General features: G+C 37.5%; 1 protein-coding gene across 3 annotated transcripts in view; it reads right to left on the bottom strand.

The window, feature by feature from the left end:
* KCNJ9 (potassium inwardly rectifying channel subfamily J member 9) overlaps positions 1–14,631 on the bottom strand; it is a 522,122-nt gene that overhangs the window by 290,037 nt on the left and 217,454 nt on the right. The gene's annotated exons all lie outside the window — the stretch shown is intronic.

Raw genomic sequence — 14,631 nt, 5'->3', positions numbered from 1 at the left:
TTTTTGCATATGGTGCTTAACACACTCATAAATATGAATGGGGGAGACTTTGGGGAAGCAATGATACAGCTTAGTAATATGGATGGGGATTTATGGTTATGCATGAGGTGAAAATGAACTGAACTGCAAAGAAATGCTGTTGTATTGTAAACAGAAGTAAATAGCTATTCATAATATATCCAACAATTGGTGGTGCAACGGTTAACATTCCCCCTCACAGCAAGAGATTTTCTAGTTCGATTCTTGGCTGGGGTGCCTTCTGTGTGGACTCTGCATGTCCTCTCTGTGTTTGTGTGCATTTCCTCTGGGTAATCTGGTTTCCTAAATAAAACAAAACAGTGTGCAGAACGTAAGAAATTAAAAAAAACTGCAAAAACTAAATAAAACCAATGAGGTAGTATATCCAATAATGCCCATAGGAAACACAAGTTACGGGTCTGGTTCAGGTAAGTGTGCAATTGTGTGGACGTGAGGGTTAGGGGGGGGGAGTAGGTGAGTTAGGTGCTGGTGTGGTGTGAGGTGACTACTGGACCATAGGGTTAAAGCACAAAAGACACTTTTAATAAAATAAAGAATGGTCAAGCGCTTTCATCATCAGACTTCTTCAGAACCATTCAAAATACACTTCACATTCATTTATATAATAAATAAAGACAATCATGTGATCACCATAACAATGAAACCTCCATCTTAAAGAAATATTACAGATCATAGATACATAACTTTTTATCCTTAATATTGGCATTATGAAGGTGTGGTCATTAATACCTGGCACCATCATGGCGTTAAGCCTTAATTGCCATCTTAATTTACACTCTTCCACTCTGGTTTCATCCCACATTTTAAAGACATGTCTGGAGTGTTTCTTCCTGGGCCTCTGCTGAATACAGGCTCTGTCTTAGTTGGTCAACAAATATTGAACAAATTATATATATATATATATATATATATATATATATATATATATATATATATAATGATATATATATATATATATATATATATATATATATATATATATATATATATATTTCTTGCACTCAATCGACATGCGCATTTGTCACAAATATATCAGATGGAGTATGTGGGTAAGATAAGTGTGGCTTTGGGATACTAATTCCAAAACGTTCATATATACTGAAAGTTTTAGCACTGGGGATTGGGGGGGGGTCTATATTAGAACACTGAACGTTCAAAAGTTCGAGTGTTCTAATATCGAACTGTTTTCAGCAAATGCTGAAAATATCGAAGAAACAGAAAACCAAATTTTTTTCCTAGGGAAAGACTTTGGTTGTCTGTTTCTGTTGCTCCGTTATTTTCAGCGCTGTGGCGGAAAGTTACGGGTCTGGTTCAGGTAAGTGTGCAATTGTGTGGACGTGAGGGTTAGGGCAGGGTAGGTGAGTTAGGGTTAGGGTGCTGGTGAGGTGACTGTGCGATAGTGACGGACCATAGGGTTAAGGTTTGGGTTAAGGTAAGTGGATAGTTAGTGGTGTATGTATAGTTTAGTGTAAGGTTAGGTGTAAGAGTTTAGGTGTATGTGTGTAGATTGTTGTTTGTTTGGTGTGCTTGTGTTGTGTGTATGTGTTTTGGAACAGCAAATTTTTTCCCTAGTTTGACGTTTTAAATTTTCGATTCATAGGGTTCGATATTAGAGCACTCGAAATTTTGAACATTTGGTGTTCTAATATAGAGCCGGATTGGGAGTATATGTGTGAGTATTTTGGGGTTAAGGTTAGAGTAATGGTTATGTAAGGGGATAGATTTAGTGTTTTGCTAGTATTCGTCGATGCACGTGGTCTGTGTGTATTCTGACTTATATAGTGGTAGCTTTGTCACTCAGTCCTGATCAGTACCTTTTGGAGCAGGTATTTGTCCCCTGTCATGCTTCCCAGCAGGTTTCAGTAAGTTGGTGCAGGTGAAGAACTACCCCATGGCACCACCTTACTATTGCCTGCACCCTGCTCCTGCCACTAACCTTGCACTTTGCCATAGGAAAATCCTTTATATAACACTACTCCTGTTGAACCAAATTATATTTGAATGTATAATGGGGTTTTGGTGATTCAATTACAAAAGGAAACTGATTCCTTTTGCAATTATTTTTTTGATTTTATCACTTTTTCACTTTGTTGATTTTTGAAATGCTGCCATCAATCACATGTGGTTCAATGCTTGTGCATTTTGACAAACATATATTCATATATGTATGTATATAGATATATAAATACAACTATATGTGTGTGTGTGTGTGTGTGTGTGCGTGTATGTAGATGCACAAACACACACACATTTTTAGTTGCAATTCAGTTGGTTGAATATGCATTTCATGAACCCGGAAGTGCCGTGTGTATTTTAGTTATTGCAGTAGTTGACTTTGGAAGTGGGCAGAAGGGGCATAGCCCCCTTAGTAGATGCTGTGGAGGCACAGCTTCCACATCAATACAATGTTTTTAGTTGCATATGGCTAAGGATATAATGCATGTGTGGCCTACATACTTATAGGAAAAGTATCTGCCAGCTACTTTTGCGATTGGTACTGCACATACATGTAGTGGTAGTGTGTACTGCAATTTAGATCACTATGCATGTAGTATTGATGTGCACTGTAATGAAGATCACTACATATGATCTGTTGATGTGTACTGTAGTGGAGATTGCTATGCATGTAGTGTTGATGTGTACTGTAATGCAGATTACTATGTATGTAATGTTGATGTGTACTGTAGTGCAGATCACTATGCATGTAGTGTTGATGTGTACTGTAATGCAGATCACTATGTATGTAATGTTGATGTGTACTGTAGTGCAGATCAATATGCATGAAGTTTTGGTGTGTACTATAGCACGGATCACTATGCACATAGGGTATGTGTGTAGTGTAGTGCAGATCACTATGCATGTAGTTTTGGTGTGTACTGTAACACAAAACACTATACATGTAGTGTTTATGTGTGCAGTAGTACAGATCACTATTTATGTAGTGTTGATGTGTACTGTAGTGAAGATCACTATGTATGTAGTGTTGATGTGTACTGTAATGCAGATCACTACGCATGTAGTGTTGGTATGTACTGTACTGCAGATCACTATGCATGAAGTGTTGGTGTGTACTGCACTGCAGATTGCTATGCCTGCAGTGTTGGTGTGTACTGTAATGCAGATCACTATGCATGTAGTGTTGATGTGTACTGTACTGCAGATCGATATATATGCAGTGTTGGTGTGTACTGTAGTGCAGATCACTATGTATATAATGTTGGTGTGCACTATAGCACAGATCACCATGCTAGTAGTGTTGGTGTGCACTGTAGTGCAGATCGATATGTATGTAGTGTTGGTGTGTACTGTAGTGCAGATCACTATGTATATAATGTTGGTATGCACTATAGCACAGATCACTATGCTAGTAGTGATGGTGTGTACTGTAGTACAGATCGCTATGTATGTGGTGTTGGTGTGTATTGTACTGCAGATTTCTATGCATGAGGTGTTGGTGTGTACTGCACTGAACATTGCTATGCATGAAGTTTAGGTGTGTACTGTAGTGCAGATTATTATGCATGTAGTGTTGGTATGTACTGCAGTGCAGATCACTATGCATGTAGTGTTGATGTGCACTGTAGTGCAGATTGATATGTATATAGTGTTGAATGGTACTGTAGTTCAGATCACAATACATGTAGTGTTGGCGTGTACTGTACTGCAGATCATTATGCATGTAGTTTTGGTTAGTACTGTAGCGCAGATCACTAAGCATATAGTGTTTGTACTGTAGCAAAGATCACTATGCATGTAGTACTGATGTGTACTGCAGCACAGATCACTATGCATGTAGTGTTGGTGTGCACTGTAGTGGAGATCACTATGCTAGTAGTGTTGGTATGCACTGTAGTGCAGATTAATATGTATGTAGTGTTGGTGTATACTGTAATGCAGATCACTATGTATGTAATGTTGGTGTGCACTATAGCACAGATCAGTATGCTAGTAGTGTTGGTGTGTACTGTAGTGCAGTTCACTATGCATGAAGGGTTGGTGTGTACTGCACTGCAGATTGCTATGCATGTAGTTTTAGTGTGTACTGAAGTGCAGATTACTATGCATGTAGTGTTGGTGTGTACTGTAATGCAGATCACTTTGAATGTAGTGTTAATGTGTACTGTAGTGCAGATCAATATGTATGCAGTGTTGAATGGTACTGTAGTTCAGATCACAATACATGTAGTGTTGGTGTGTACTATAATGCAGATCATTATGCATGTACTTTTGGTTAGTACTGTAGCACAGATCACTAAGTATGTACTGTTTGTATTGCAGTGAAGATCACTATGCATGTAGTGCTGGTGTGTATTGTAATGCAGATCACTATGCATGTAGTGTTGCTGGGTACTGTACTGCAGATCACTATGCAAGTAGTGTTGGTGTGTACTGTAGCACAAATCACGATGTATGTAGTGTAGGTGTACTGTAACACAGATCACTATGCTAGTAGTGTAGGCGTGCACTGTAGTGCTAATCACTATGTACGTAATGTTGATGTGTACTGTAGCACAGATTACTATGCACGTAGTGCTGGTGTGTACTGTAATGCAGATCACTATGCATGCAGTGTTGTTGTGTACTGTACTGCAGATCACTATGCATGTAGTGTTGATGTGTACTGTAGCACAGATCACTATGCTAGTAGTGTTGATGTGCACTGTAGTGCAGATCATTATGTATGTGGTGTTGGTATGTACTGTAGTGCAGATCACTATGTATTTAATGTTGGTGTGCACTATAGCACAGATCAGTATGCTAGTAGTGTTGGTGTGTGCTGTAGTGCAGTTCACTAGGCATGAAGGGTTGGTGTGTACTGCACTGCAGATTGCTATGCATGTAGTTTTGGTGTGTACTGTAATGCAGATCACTTTGAATGTAGTGTTAATGTGTACTGTAGTGCAGATCAATATGTATGCAGTGTTGAATGGTACTGTAGTTCAGATCACAATACATGTAGTGTTGGTGTGTACTATAATGCAGATCATTATGCATGTACTTTTGGTTAGTACTGTAGCACAGATCACTAAGTATGTACTGTTTGTATTGCAGTGAAGATCACTATGCATGTAGTGCTGGTGTGTATTGTAATGCAGATCACTATGCATGTAGTGTTGCTGGGTACTGTACTGCAGATCACTATGCAAGTAGTGTTGGTGTGTACTGTAGCACAAATCACGATGTAGGTAGTGTAGGTGTACTGTAACACAGATCACTATGCTAGTAGTGTTGGTGTGCACTGTAGTTCTAATCACTATGTACGTAATGTTGATGTGTACTGTAGCACAGATTACTATGCACGTAGTGCTGGTGTGTACTGTAATGCAGATCACTATGCATGCAGTGTTGTTGTGTACTGTACTGCAGATCACTATGCATGTAGTGTTGATGTGTACTGTAGCACAGATCACTATGCTAGTAGTGTTGGTGTGCACTGTAGTGCAGATCATTATGTATGTGGTGTTGGTATGTACTGTAGTGCAGATCTCTATGTATGTAATGTTGGTGTGCACTACAGCACAGATCACTATGCTAGTAGTGTTTGTGTGTACTGTAGTGCAGATCACTATGCATGAGTGTTGGTGTGTACTGTGTAGTGCAGATCACTATGTATGTAGTGTTGGTGCGTACTGTAGTGCAGATGACTATGCATGCATTGTCGGTGTGAACTGTACTGCAGATCACTATAAATGTAGTGTTGGTGTGTACTATAGTACAGATCACTATGCATGTTGTGATAGTGTGTACTGTACTGCAGATCACTATGCACGTAGTGTTGATGTGTACTGTAGTGCAGATCACTATGTGTGTAGTGCTTTGTATACTGTAGTACAGATCATTATGGATGTAGTCTTGCTGTAAGCTGTAGCACAGATCACCATGTATGCAGAGAAGTGCATGTAAGGTGATAATCTGTGAGTCAGTTGGCTGTGCACATGACTAAGTCTGCAGTCGCTTAGATTTTTTCATTGTTTTGAAGTAACAGTCAACATATGATGGTATACTTATATATAAAGAGAGAGAGACAGATTGTTTTGGATTTTTTTATGTTTCTGCAAACTTCCTAGTCCTGTTAAGAGTCCACTTACTATTCTGTTCTCTTTCTTCATTATTTCTTCACTTTCTTGCACTTTCCAGATATTCCATTTTGCTTCTCTTACTGTTTATAATAAAACAAATTCTGACAGGATTTGTTGTATTCTTAGACTTGTGTTTCACTGCACAGCTAAGTATAGCAGTAAAATTCTGATTGCCTTTTTCTTCTTTGAAAATGAGCAGAATCAATGCGGTAACAGGAAAATGGAAAGTGCCAAGGACTGCAGCCAGCAGCTGGGAAGCACAGCAGAAAGAATACCTGAGCCAAAAGGGAGTGGTCGGGGCTGGGTGATAACAGAGGAATAGATGGAGTCAGCAGCAATATCAACATGTACCAGACAGATATTTGTCTGATAGCCCTAATGAACCCCTAGAAAGAAAAGAATATGTTCATGCTTAAAAGGGAAATATCCCATGGCTTTGGAACTAAGAAAGGAATGCTTTATCCTTACACCCCCCCCCCCATGTAAGAGATCTGTATCTATACCCAGCTACATATTAGAGCTGTAGCTGCTGGGTGAAGGGTTTAGTAATGAGCCCTGTATACCAGTGGCAGATCTACTATGAAACTAATGAAGCCTGAGCTTCTTGGCCCCTAACCCTGGAGGGCCCCCGAAGCAATTTTTTTTAATGAGTGAATTTTTCAACAATAATCAATAGAGTTTTTTAAGTGTTTGTTATTAAAATAAGGCTATTTTAGTGATAGAATCATAAGCCAATGGGTTTATGTACTTAATATTGACCTTAGAAATTCTAAGTTAGAATATACTCTAATATCCATTTTATATGGCCTCAAAATGCCTCTGTAATTGGTCAGATTTCAAAATTTTCATCGGGCTTGCACTGCCCAAACCCCCAGCTGTATGGGCTCGTTGAGCTTGCCAGAACCTGCATTTTGGCAGTTAGATCCTTAAATCCTTTGTTGGTGCATGGCTTAATAGTTCTACAGCTTAGCCCTTAGGTTAGAGCCAAACAGAACCATAAAAAGACATATATTCCCAATTAAGGCTTCACTTGTCTTGCTTGTACATTTTAACACCAAAAATTAGATTTTCACCTCTTTATCCTAATGAGCCCCCTCTGATGACCTTCTGACTTCTTCTCGAGTAGAGACGGAACCGATACTTTTTTGCTTGCATTGATGTCGGGTGGTGTGATTTTCTTTCCTCCAAATTTTCTTTTTCTTCATTTTTGGTAAGTTTTTGTTTATATCTTTGTTAGTGTTTAGTGTTAGAGATGTATAGGTAAAGGTCTGCTTAGAACTTGGTCCATAGTTAGCACAGAAGCACAATATTTGTATATGTATATTTCTGCTGTTTCTTTAGCCAACAACTAGTGTTCCAGTTTCCATATTTACTGAGATATTTCCGTTTTCTAGAATGAGATTTTTATATTTTGCTTATTCAGTTGAGTTTTTGGAAATGGCAAACCTGGCCTATTCCTCATTTACTATATTTCTAGTAGTAGAATTCTTTGTTGACAGTTCAATATAAGTATTCACGTGGGTCATGTCGAGGGTAATGTCTTTACAACAGTTTACCTTTGTCATTTTTCCTCATGGCATCTTCGGACCTCCCTAGCTCCATCTATTGAGTTTTTATAAAACAATTGTTTCACTTCTACAACATTTTTTTCTACTCAATTGTTATTTTGCAGAATCTGATTGGTTTTAGGCATTTTTTGGGAAGTACAGATCGAATAAAATATATATTCTATAAGGAATAAAGCAAAATGAACTAATAACTTTATGGCTGGTAGTGCATTTAATGTTTTTGGCCTTTCGGTATATTTTATATTTCATTGATCAATCATTATAAATTACTGTATATCTATATGTGTGTGTTTATATGTATATTACCATGCTATTATTTGTATTATTATTATTTTTATTTTTACCGTATGTACAGTATGTTATTGTTCACTGCCATAGTAATTTATTTTTGGCAATGTTCCCCCCTTCTCTGCCATTTGGGACTTCAGGTCCTTGCAAGGGCAGCAAGGCCCTGTGGATCTTGTTGAATGTTTCCCTATTGTTGCTGGATGTGAAGGAGCCCCATAGTAGTTCAAGCTTCAGGGTCCCAAAAATGTCAGTCTGTCACTGCTGTAAACATAAAACTATTAAAAGAGGTGAAAGCTCCGTAGTAATATCAGGATGCTCTAAACACCCCATTCCTTTGTTGAGTGCACAGTGGTGTTGATCCATACTGGAACATCTGTATATTAGGGTAAAATATATAACAGAGCCATAAATAGGGTAAGTCAAAAGAAGCTGCCCCAGGCACAAGCTGTCAGGTGTTGATGGTAGTGGAGTCTGGTACCGGCTTCTCTACACTGGCATTTATCTCTTAACAAGCTGCTTGTTACATCAGAAGAGGAGAAGAGCTTTTGTGTGGTCTTCAGCTTCAATAATACTTTTTTACTGCCTAGGGATCTGCAAAAGGCACCTGATAACTTAACTGCAGATTGGCAGGTAATAACACACACACACACACACACACACACACACACACACACACACACACACACACAGTGTAATGTGGTTTGATCCCTTTTTATACTAAGATTCTTAATGCCATTTTACACTAGTCACTTAATACATTAGTCACATGATCTATATGTCACAAATACAAACACACACACACACACACACACACATACACATACACACACACACACACACACACACACACACACACACACACACACACACACACACACACACACACACACACACACACACACACACACACACACACACACCAACTTTTTACCATAGTCACTGGTTTGTTTATTACCAGTCAGATCAGCAGCAGTTTATGAAGAAACTTAAGGTAGCTCAAGTCGAAAATTTGACAACTCAATGGAATATTTATTCTGAATGTTTGTGATGAAGTCTCTTCTTTGACTTAATTTTTTTCAAAGTCCTGATTTTGTTTTTGTCATATCTCAATGGAATAAAATAATGGTTAACTTCTGCAAATGCCTCGTGTCCATATGATACAGCTGCATATCACCGCCTTGTACTAAATCAGACTTTGGAGAACCAATATATTCAAATATTGTAGGTTGCACTGACACTCTGAGACCAGCACTGATTAAAGAAAGATAACTGTGACTCTTTCCCCTTCTTTTTAAGGTACATTTCTCACAGTTTTGTCATAGACAAATGATGCCTAGCTTGTAATTCGTTAGAAAGTAAATGTTTGTATATTTCGGCTTTTCCCGGTTAGAGGTCGCCACAGTGGAACTCCGGTCCGCTAATGATTGGTAGTGGATTTTTATGTACCGGGTTACCAGCCGACACACAACATTCAACGAAGGCACGCCCCATTCACGTATGCCTCCACACAGAAGACGCTCTAGCTGAGAATCGAATGGGACAATGTCTTGCTATGAGGTGACAACGCTACCGCAGCACCACCACCACAGTAATTCGTTAGAAAGTAAATATTTCTGAATATTCACTGTTGTTTAAAACATCCTTCACTTTCTGTATACTCCTTTCAACCTATTAGAATGTATGTATTTTGGATTTAAACAGAAATCTTGAAGTTCTGGAATGACAGACTGGAGGCCATTGTCAGATACAGCTTGCTGCAGAATTCCATGCCTGGAAAATAGAGACTTTAGTACAGTCATCACTGACTGAATGACAGTATTACAGACTTTAGGACAGTCATCACTGACTGAATGACAGTATTACAGACTTTAGGACAGTTGTCACTGACTGAGTGGCAGTATTACAGACTTTAGTACAGTCATCACTAACTGAATGACAGTATTACAGACTTTAGGACAGTCATCACTAACTGAATGACAGTATTACAGACTTTAGGACAGTTGTCACTAACTGAGTGGCAGTATTACAGACTTTAGGACAGTCATCACTAACTGAATGACAGTATTACAGACTTTAGGACAGTCATCACTAACTGAATGACAGTATTACAGACTTTAGGACAGTTGTCACTGACTGAGTGGCAGTATTACAGACTTTAGGACAGTCATCACTAACTGAATGACAGTATTACAGACTTTAGGACCATCATCACTTATTGAGTGGCAGTATTACAGATATTAGGACAGTCGTCACTGACTGAGTGACAGTATTTTTCAACTGTAGTATTTCAGGATACTTCAAGTAATTGAGCACAGCTCCTAGTTTCAGGTATGGCAATGAAAGAATATCATGTGGAATGAGTTTCTCCAACTGATTCGCATTTCAAAACATGCCATAGTTTTCAAAGTTTAGTTTTAACTGTTCACTTTGTCAGTGTATGACATCATGTGCACATTTTGCAATTATTTATGTAAAGGCATGGTTTGTGTATTTCTGCTAATATATTGTAATTAATTGAGCATGAATTACCACTTTATCCCCTTTAAATATCAATCCATGAACACATGATAATGCAACATGTAATGGGAAATATAGCCTGCTAATGGAAAATACGGTCTGATAATAGGAAATATAGTCTGACAGAATGAAGACGTGGTTTAATACTAACAGCCCATTCTGACAAAATGGCATCTGTAAGCAGTTGTAGGTCTCCATTATCCCTGGTGTAAGCTTTCAGCTCTTCTAAGTTCTTTGTTAGCATTGGTAACTGTAATGCAATCTTCAGCAATTCAAATCTTTTGGTGGTAGATTCAGTTTGCAATCATTCATACACGGCCTGCTTAGATTATCTGCTATGTGCAGAAATGTCACTGTTTTTTGTATTATGCATGCAAGTTAAACCTCTGCAAAGATAAAACACCCACTGTAAAGCTGGACCTTTATACAAGATCTTCTTGGAAATGGACTATGTCTGATTCTGCTGTAATTTTCTTGCCATAAACAAAATTGAAAAACTTCTGTCAGCTAAAGACTATAGCTAGCATTGCCTTCTGTAGTTGTGCAAACTGTGCCTAAATCTATGTGAGTGCCACTGATGCATACTCTATCATTCTGACTCTTATATCAGCACTGCACCTAGCCATTATTGACTAGCAATGAATTGAAAAGTCACAGGGAGTGTTATGTCATAATATTTGATAGCCGGTGCTCTAGTTACTAGATTTCTACAGCTCAAAACTCTTTTCTTCTGACCAACATCATACTGTATCATTTTCTATCAGCTTTGTTACTGGTACTGAGATTTTGTGATAAGTGAGATATGAACTTGAATATTGTACCATGCCAAAGAACTGCTTAAGATACTATCTACATGTAGGTTTCTGCATATTCACAAGAAGCCTTACCCTGTCAGCATCTGGCTGAAGACCATTCAGCAAAGACATAGCCAATGTATTGTAAAGAAGTTTCAAATAGCTGGCAATTAGCTGTACTGAGTTTCCAAATACTGTAACCTCAGTCTGTTGAAAAATATTATCAGTTGCCTATCATATTCCTGCTTTATCATCATAGACTAACATGACATATATCATGTTGACTACTCCATGTAGTCCTTCAATTATAATTGCTGCAGCACTTTGGAATGCTTAAGGAGCTGATGAGATCCCACAATGTAGCCTTAAGACTATTTAATGGCTTAAAGATTGAAAGTACAAACTTTGGAACTAGGTTTATCCAAGTTAATTAGGCGAAGGCATTTGTTCATGTAAAATGCTGAGAACAATCTGGCATTAGGCATACTTGCTACTACCTCTCTAACATTTTGAAGTGCGAAATGTTCCTTTTTAATCACTATGTAAACATTTTGTGGCTCTGTACATATCCTGATATTATCTTGTTTCTGCCATCCTACTGTCCCATTCTGTTGTAACTGTCTGTTTCACTAAGAGACCAATTTTGACAAACATTTTATCTTTTGGCTTACTGTAGCTGAAAAAGCAATATGCATTCTTCTAGAAGCATAAATCAAAAATACTCTCTCAGGTGAAATTTTTATATGCCACTCAGCCTGCAATTATCATAAGCCTTTAAAGAGACTGGCTTATTGTTTAGAATATCTTCACATCCTGCACAACACTATGCTCTGAGACTTATGTTTCTGTACTTGTAAAGAACCGCTAGCCATCACACACACTTTCATGATATTTCTATGCCACAGTGTGTTGATTGCCAGTAATATGATTCCATACACCTTTCACTGAAGTCTTCAGTTTAAATTCAACACTGGTCTGCCTCTGCACTGCACTTGCCTCAGAATTATTCAAACAACCATGCTGCCTACCCTCCCACATTTTCACAGAAAGGTCTCATAACCACTCTTGCTATGCAATTAGTATCAATGAACTGCATACTCTGTTAGAACTGCATTTCTGTCACAATTTGATATATACAGTATATTATTTTGCTTCAGAATGATGTGAACTTTCTTCATTGTGCCGCATATAATAAAAATAAATCTAGGCAAAATATTTAGTTGCCTTAACTGAGCTTATAGTATCACCATGTGAAAAATAGCTAGCTTTTATTGTTAATTTTTATACACAGAGTCCAGCTATTTCTGACCCAAAGGCTTGAGTTCATACCCAGAATATGGCAATAGCATGCTTTCAGAATTGTACAGCCTGCAGTTCAAATTCAGCTGTTTTAAAGTATATTCTACCATTATGTTGCACTCTACACTAATATCCAGTTTAAAATGCAATTGCTCTGTCTTTAATCCACAGCTGCCCTCATCAACACTTTGGAATTAATGCATGCATTTATTCTGGGCATCAGTGTATGTGCACTAAGACTGTGTGTAGCATGCAATGTATATTTGATATGTAACAAATAGTACCAAAACTTTGTTACTTTAAACTGTTGCCTTGTCTTTAAAACATTAATATATTGCTTACAGACTGACAACATGGTTATTATGCCCACAGAGCTTACCAGTTTGATTTAATGCTTTAAGATGTGCCTTTTCATGCTTCTAACGACACAGCTGCATTAGGTATGGTTTTCGTCAGTTTGATTTTACCCAGTTGCCTTCTTGGTAGCTATGCAGCCACCAGCTATTTTGTTGTTATTGTTATTATTTTTTAGTGAAGGTAGGCTTTGTTTCCACATTTACATTCATAGATCCTAGTTTTCAAAATTCTAACTCTTCTGTCATATTTTGAGATGTACCTTAAATAGCTGTCTATTGAAATATTGGCATTGGAAATGCCGAGTGCCAAAACAAGGGGAAAAAAACATTAAAATTAAAGGAGAATATCAAATCATGAACATCGCTCTTTTCTTTTATGCTTCTTTTTTTTTTTTGTAGGTAGGAAAGCAAGCCCCCTGCATCTTTTGAACACACGTACATGTACACACACACACATATGTATCTGTGTGTGTGCGTGTGTGTGTGTGTGTGTGTGTGTGTGTGTGTGTGTGTGTGTATATATATATATATATATATATATATATATATATATATATATATATATATATATATATATATACATATACACATACATACACACACATACTAACTCCAGGATTGCAACTCAGACAAAAAGGAATATTCTGGAAAATAGCATCTCAGACTTAGTATTTTAGTATTTGTAAGTATATTTTTTCAGCCATTCAATCTTCTTGTTTCGATACTTGATCTAGTGGGTTCCAACATTTCTAATGGTTACCACTTAAGAAGTTTATTCACTCTACATTCATTGGTAGCTTTTTCCAGTGCTGAATCAATTCCTGTTAATAATCTACCTCTTATCTGATCACTTCTGGTTCCACTAACAGTCCTCTTAACAAGCAAATCAACCAAGTCACCAAATTCACAATTGTACACTATGTTTTTAAAATTCACTGACATAAGCATCAATTTTTTTTACCACTGCAAATTATGACTGAAATCTACTTTTTAAAAGTGAAAAATTGTCTCTGCCTTACTATCTAAAAGTAATTCAATAGAGTTAAATAGCTTGATGGCTTCCTTACTAATGACATGAAGGAATGATGTATTGCATTTTCTCAGATTTGTCCCCAAATCTACCCACAGTGAGATATAGCTCAAAATACTGTATCCATGACTTTCTAGTCGTCTGAGAGCTGTTCCTGCAGTTTCAAAGATTTCTGTGCCAGTAGCATTATGTTTAGCAAAATTAAAGGAATAAATCTATACATCAGTATTAAGAAAATCAAATGTTAAAATAACCAAGTAATTACAGAAGCACATACACCAGCTAGTTATGTAAAGATTTACCGAAGATGGCTGGCACACCAAGTCACATAACTCGCTCTCTTTTATAGACTCGTAAAGGCACATTACACTAATCATACCACCATTCATGTCTTATCACAAGAGACGCCAAGCCTCAGGTACACACACTTGTCTGAACATATACACATAGCTGATCTCTGAGGCAGTGTCAGACCAGATAACTTTAGCAAGTAAGTGGCTTTGTAAGCCATTGTCAGTTTTATCTTAGCAGCTTTCTCAGTGTGAAATCTATGCAAGCAGGGATATAGTACCAATGTACAGTTTTATGGATGTTACCTATGCACATGTTTAGAAATGGTATTGTGTGTGTGTGTATATATATATATATATATATATATAT

This window comes from Protopterus annectens, chromosome 17.part0 (assembly GCF_019279795.1).
Source record: "Protopterus annectens isolate FY-2018-M chromosome 17.part0, PAN1.0, whole genome shotgun sequence".
Lineage (NCBI taxonomy): Eukaryota > Metazoa > Chordata > Ceratodontiformes > Protopteridae > Protopterus > Protopterus annectens.
This window is presented reverse-complemented; position numbering and strand designations above follow the sequence as displayed.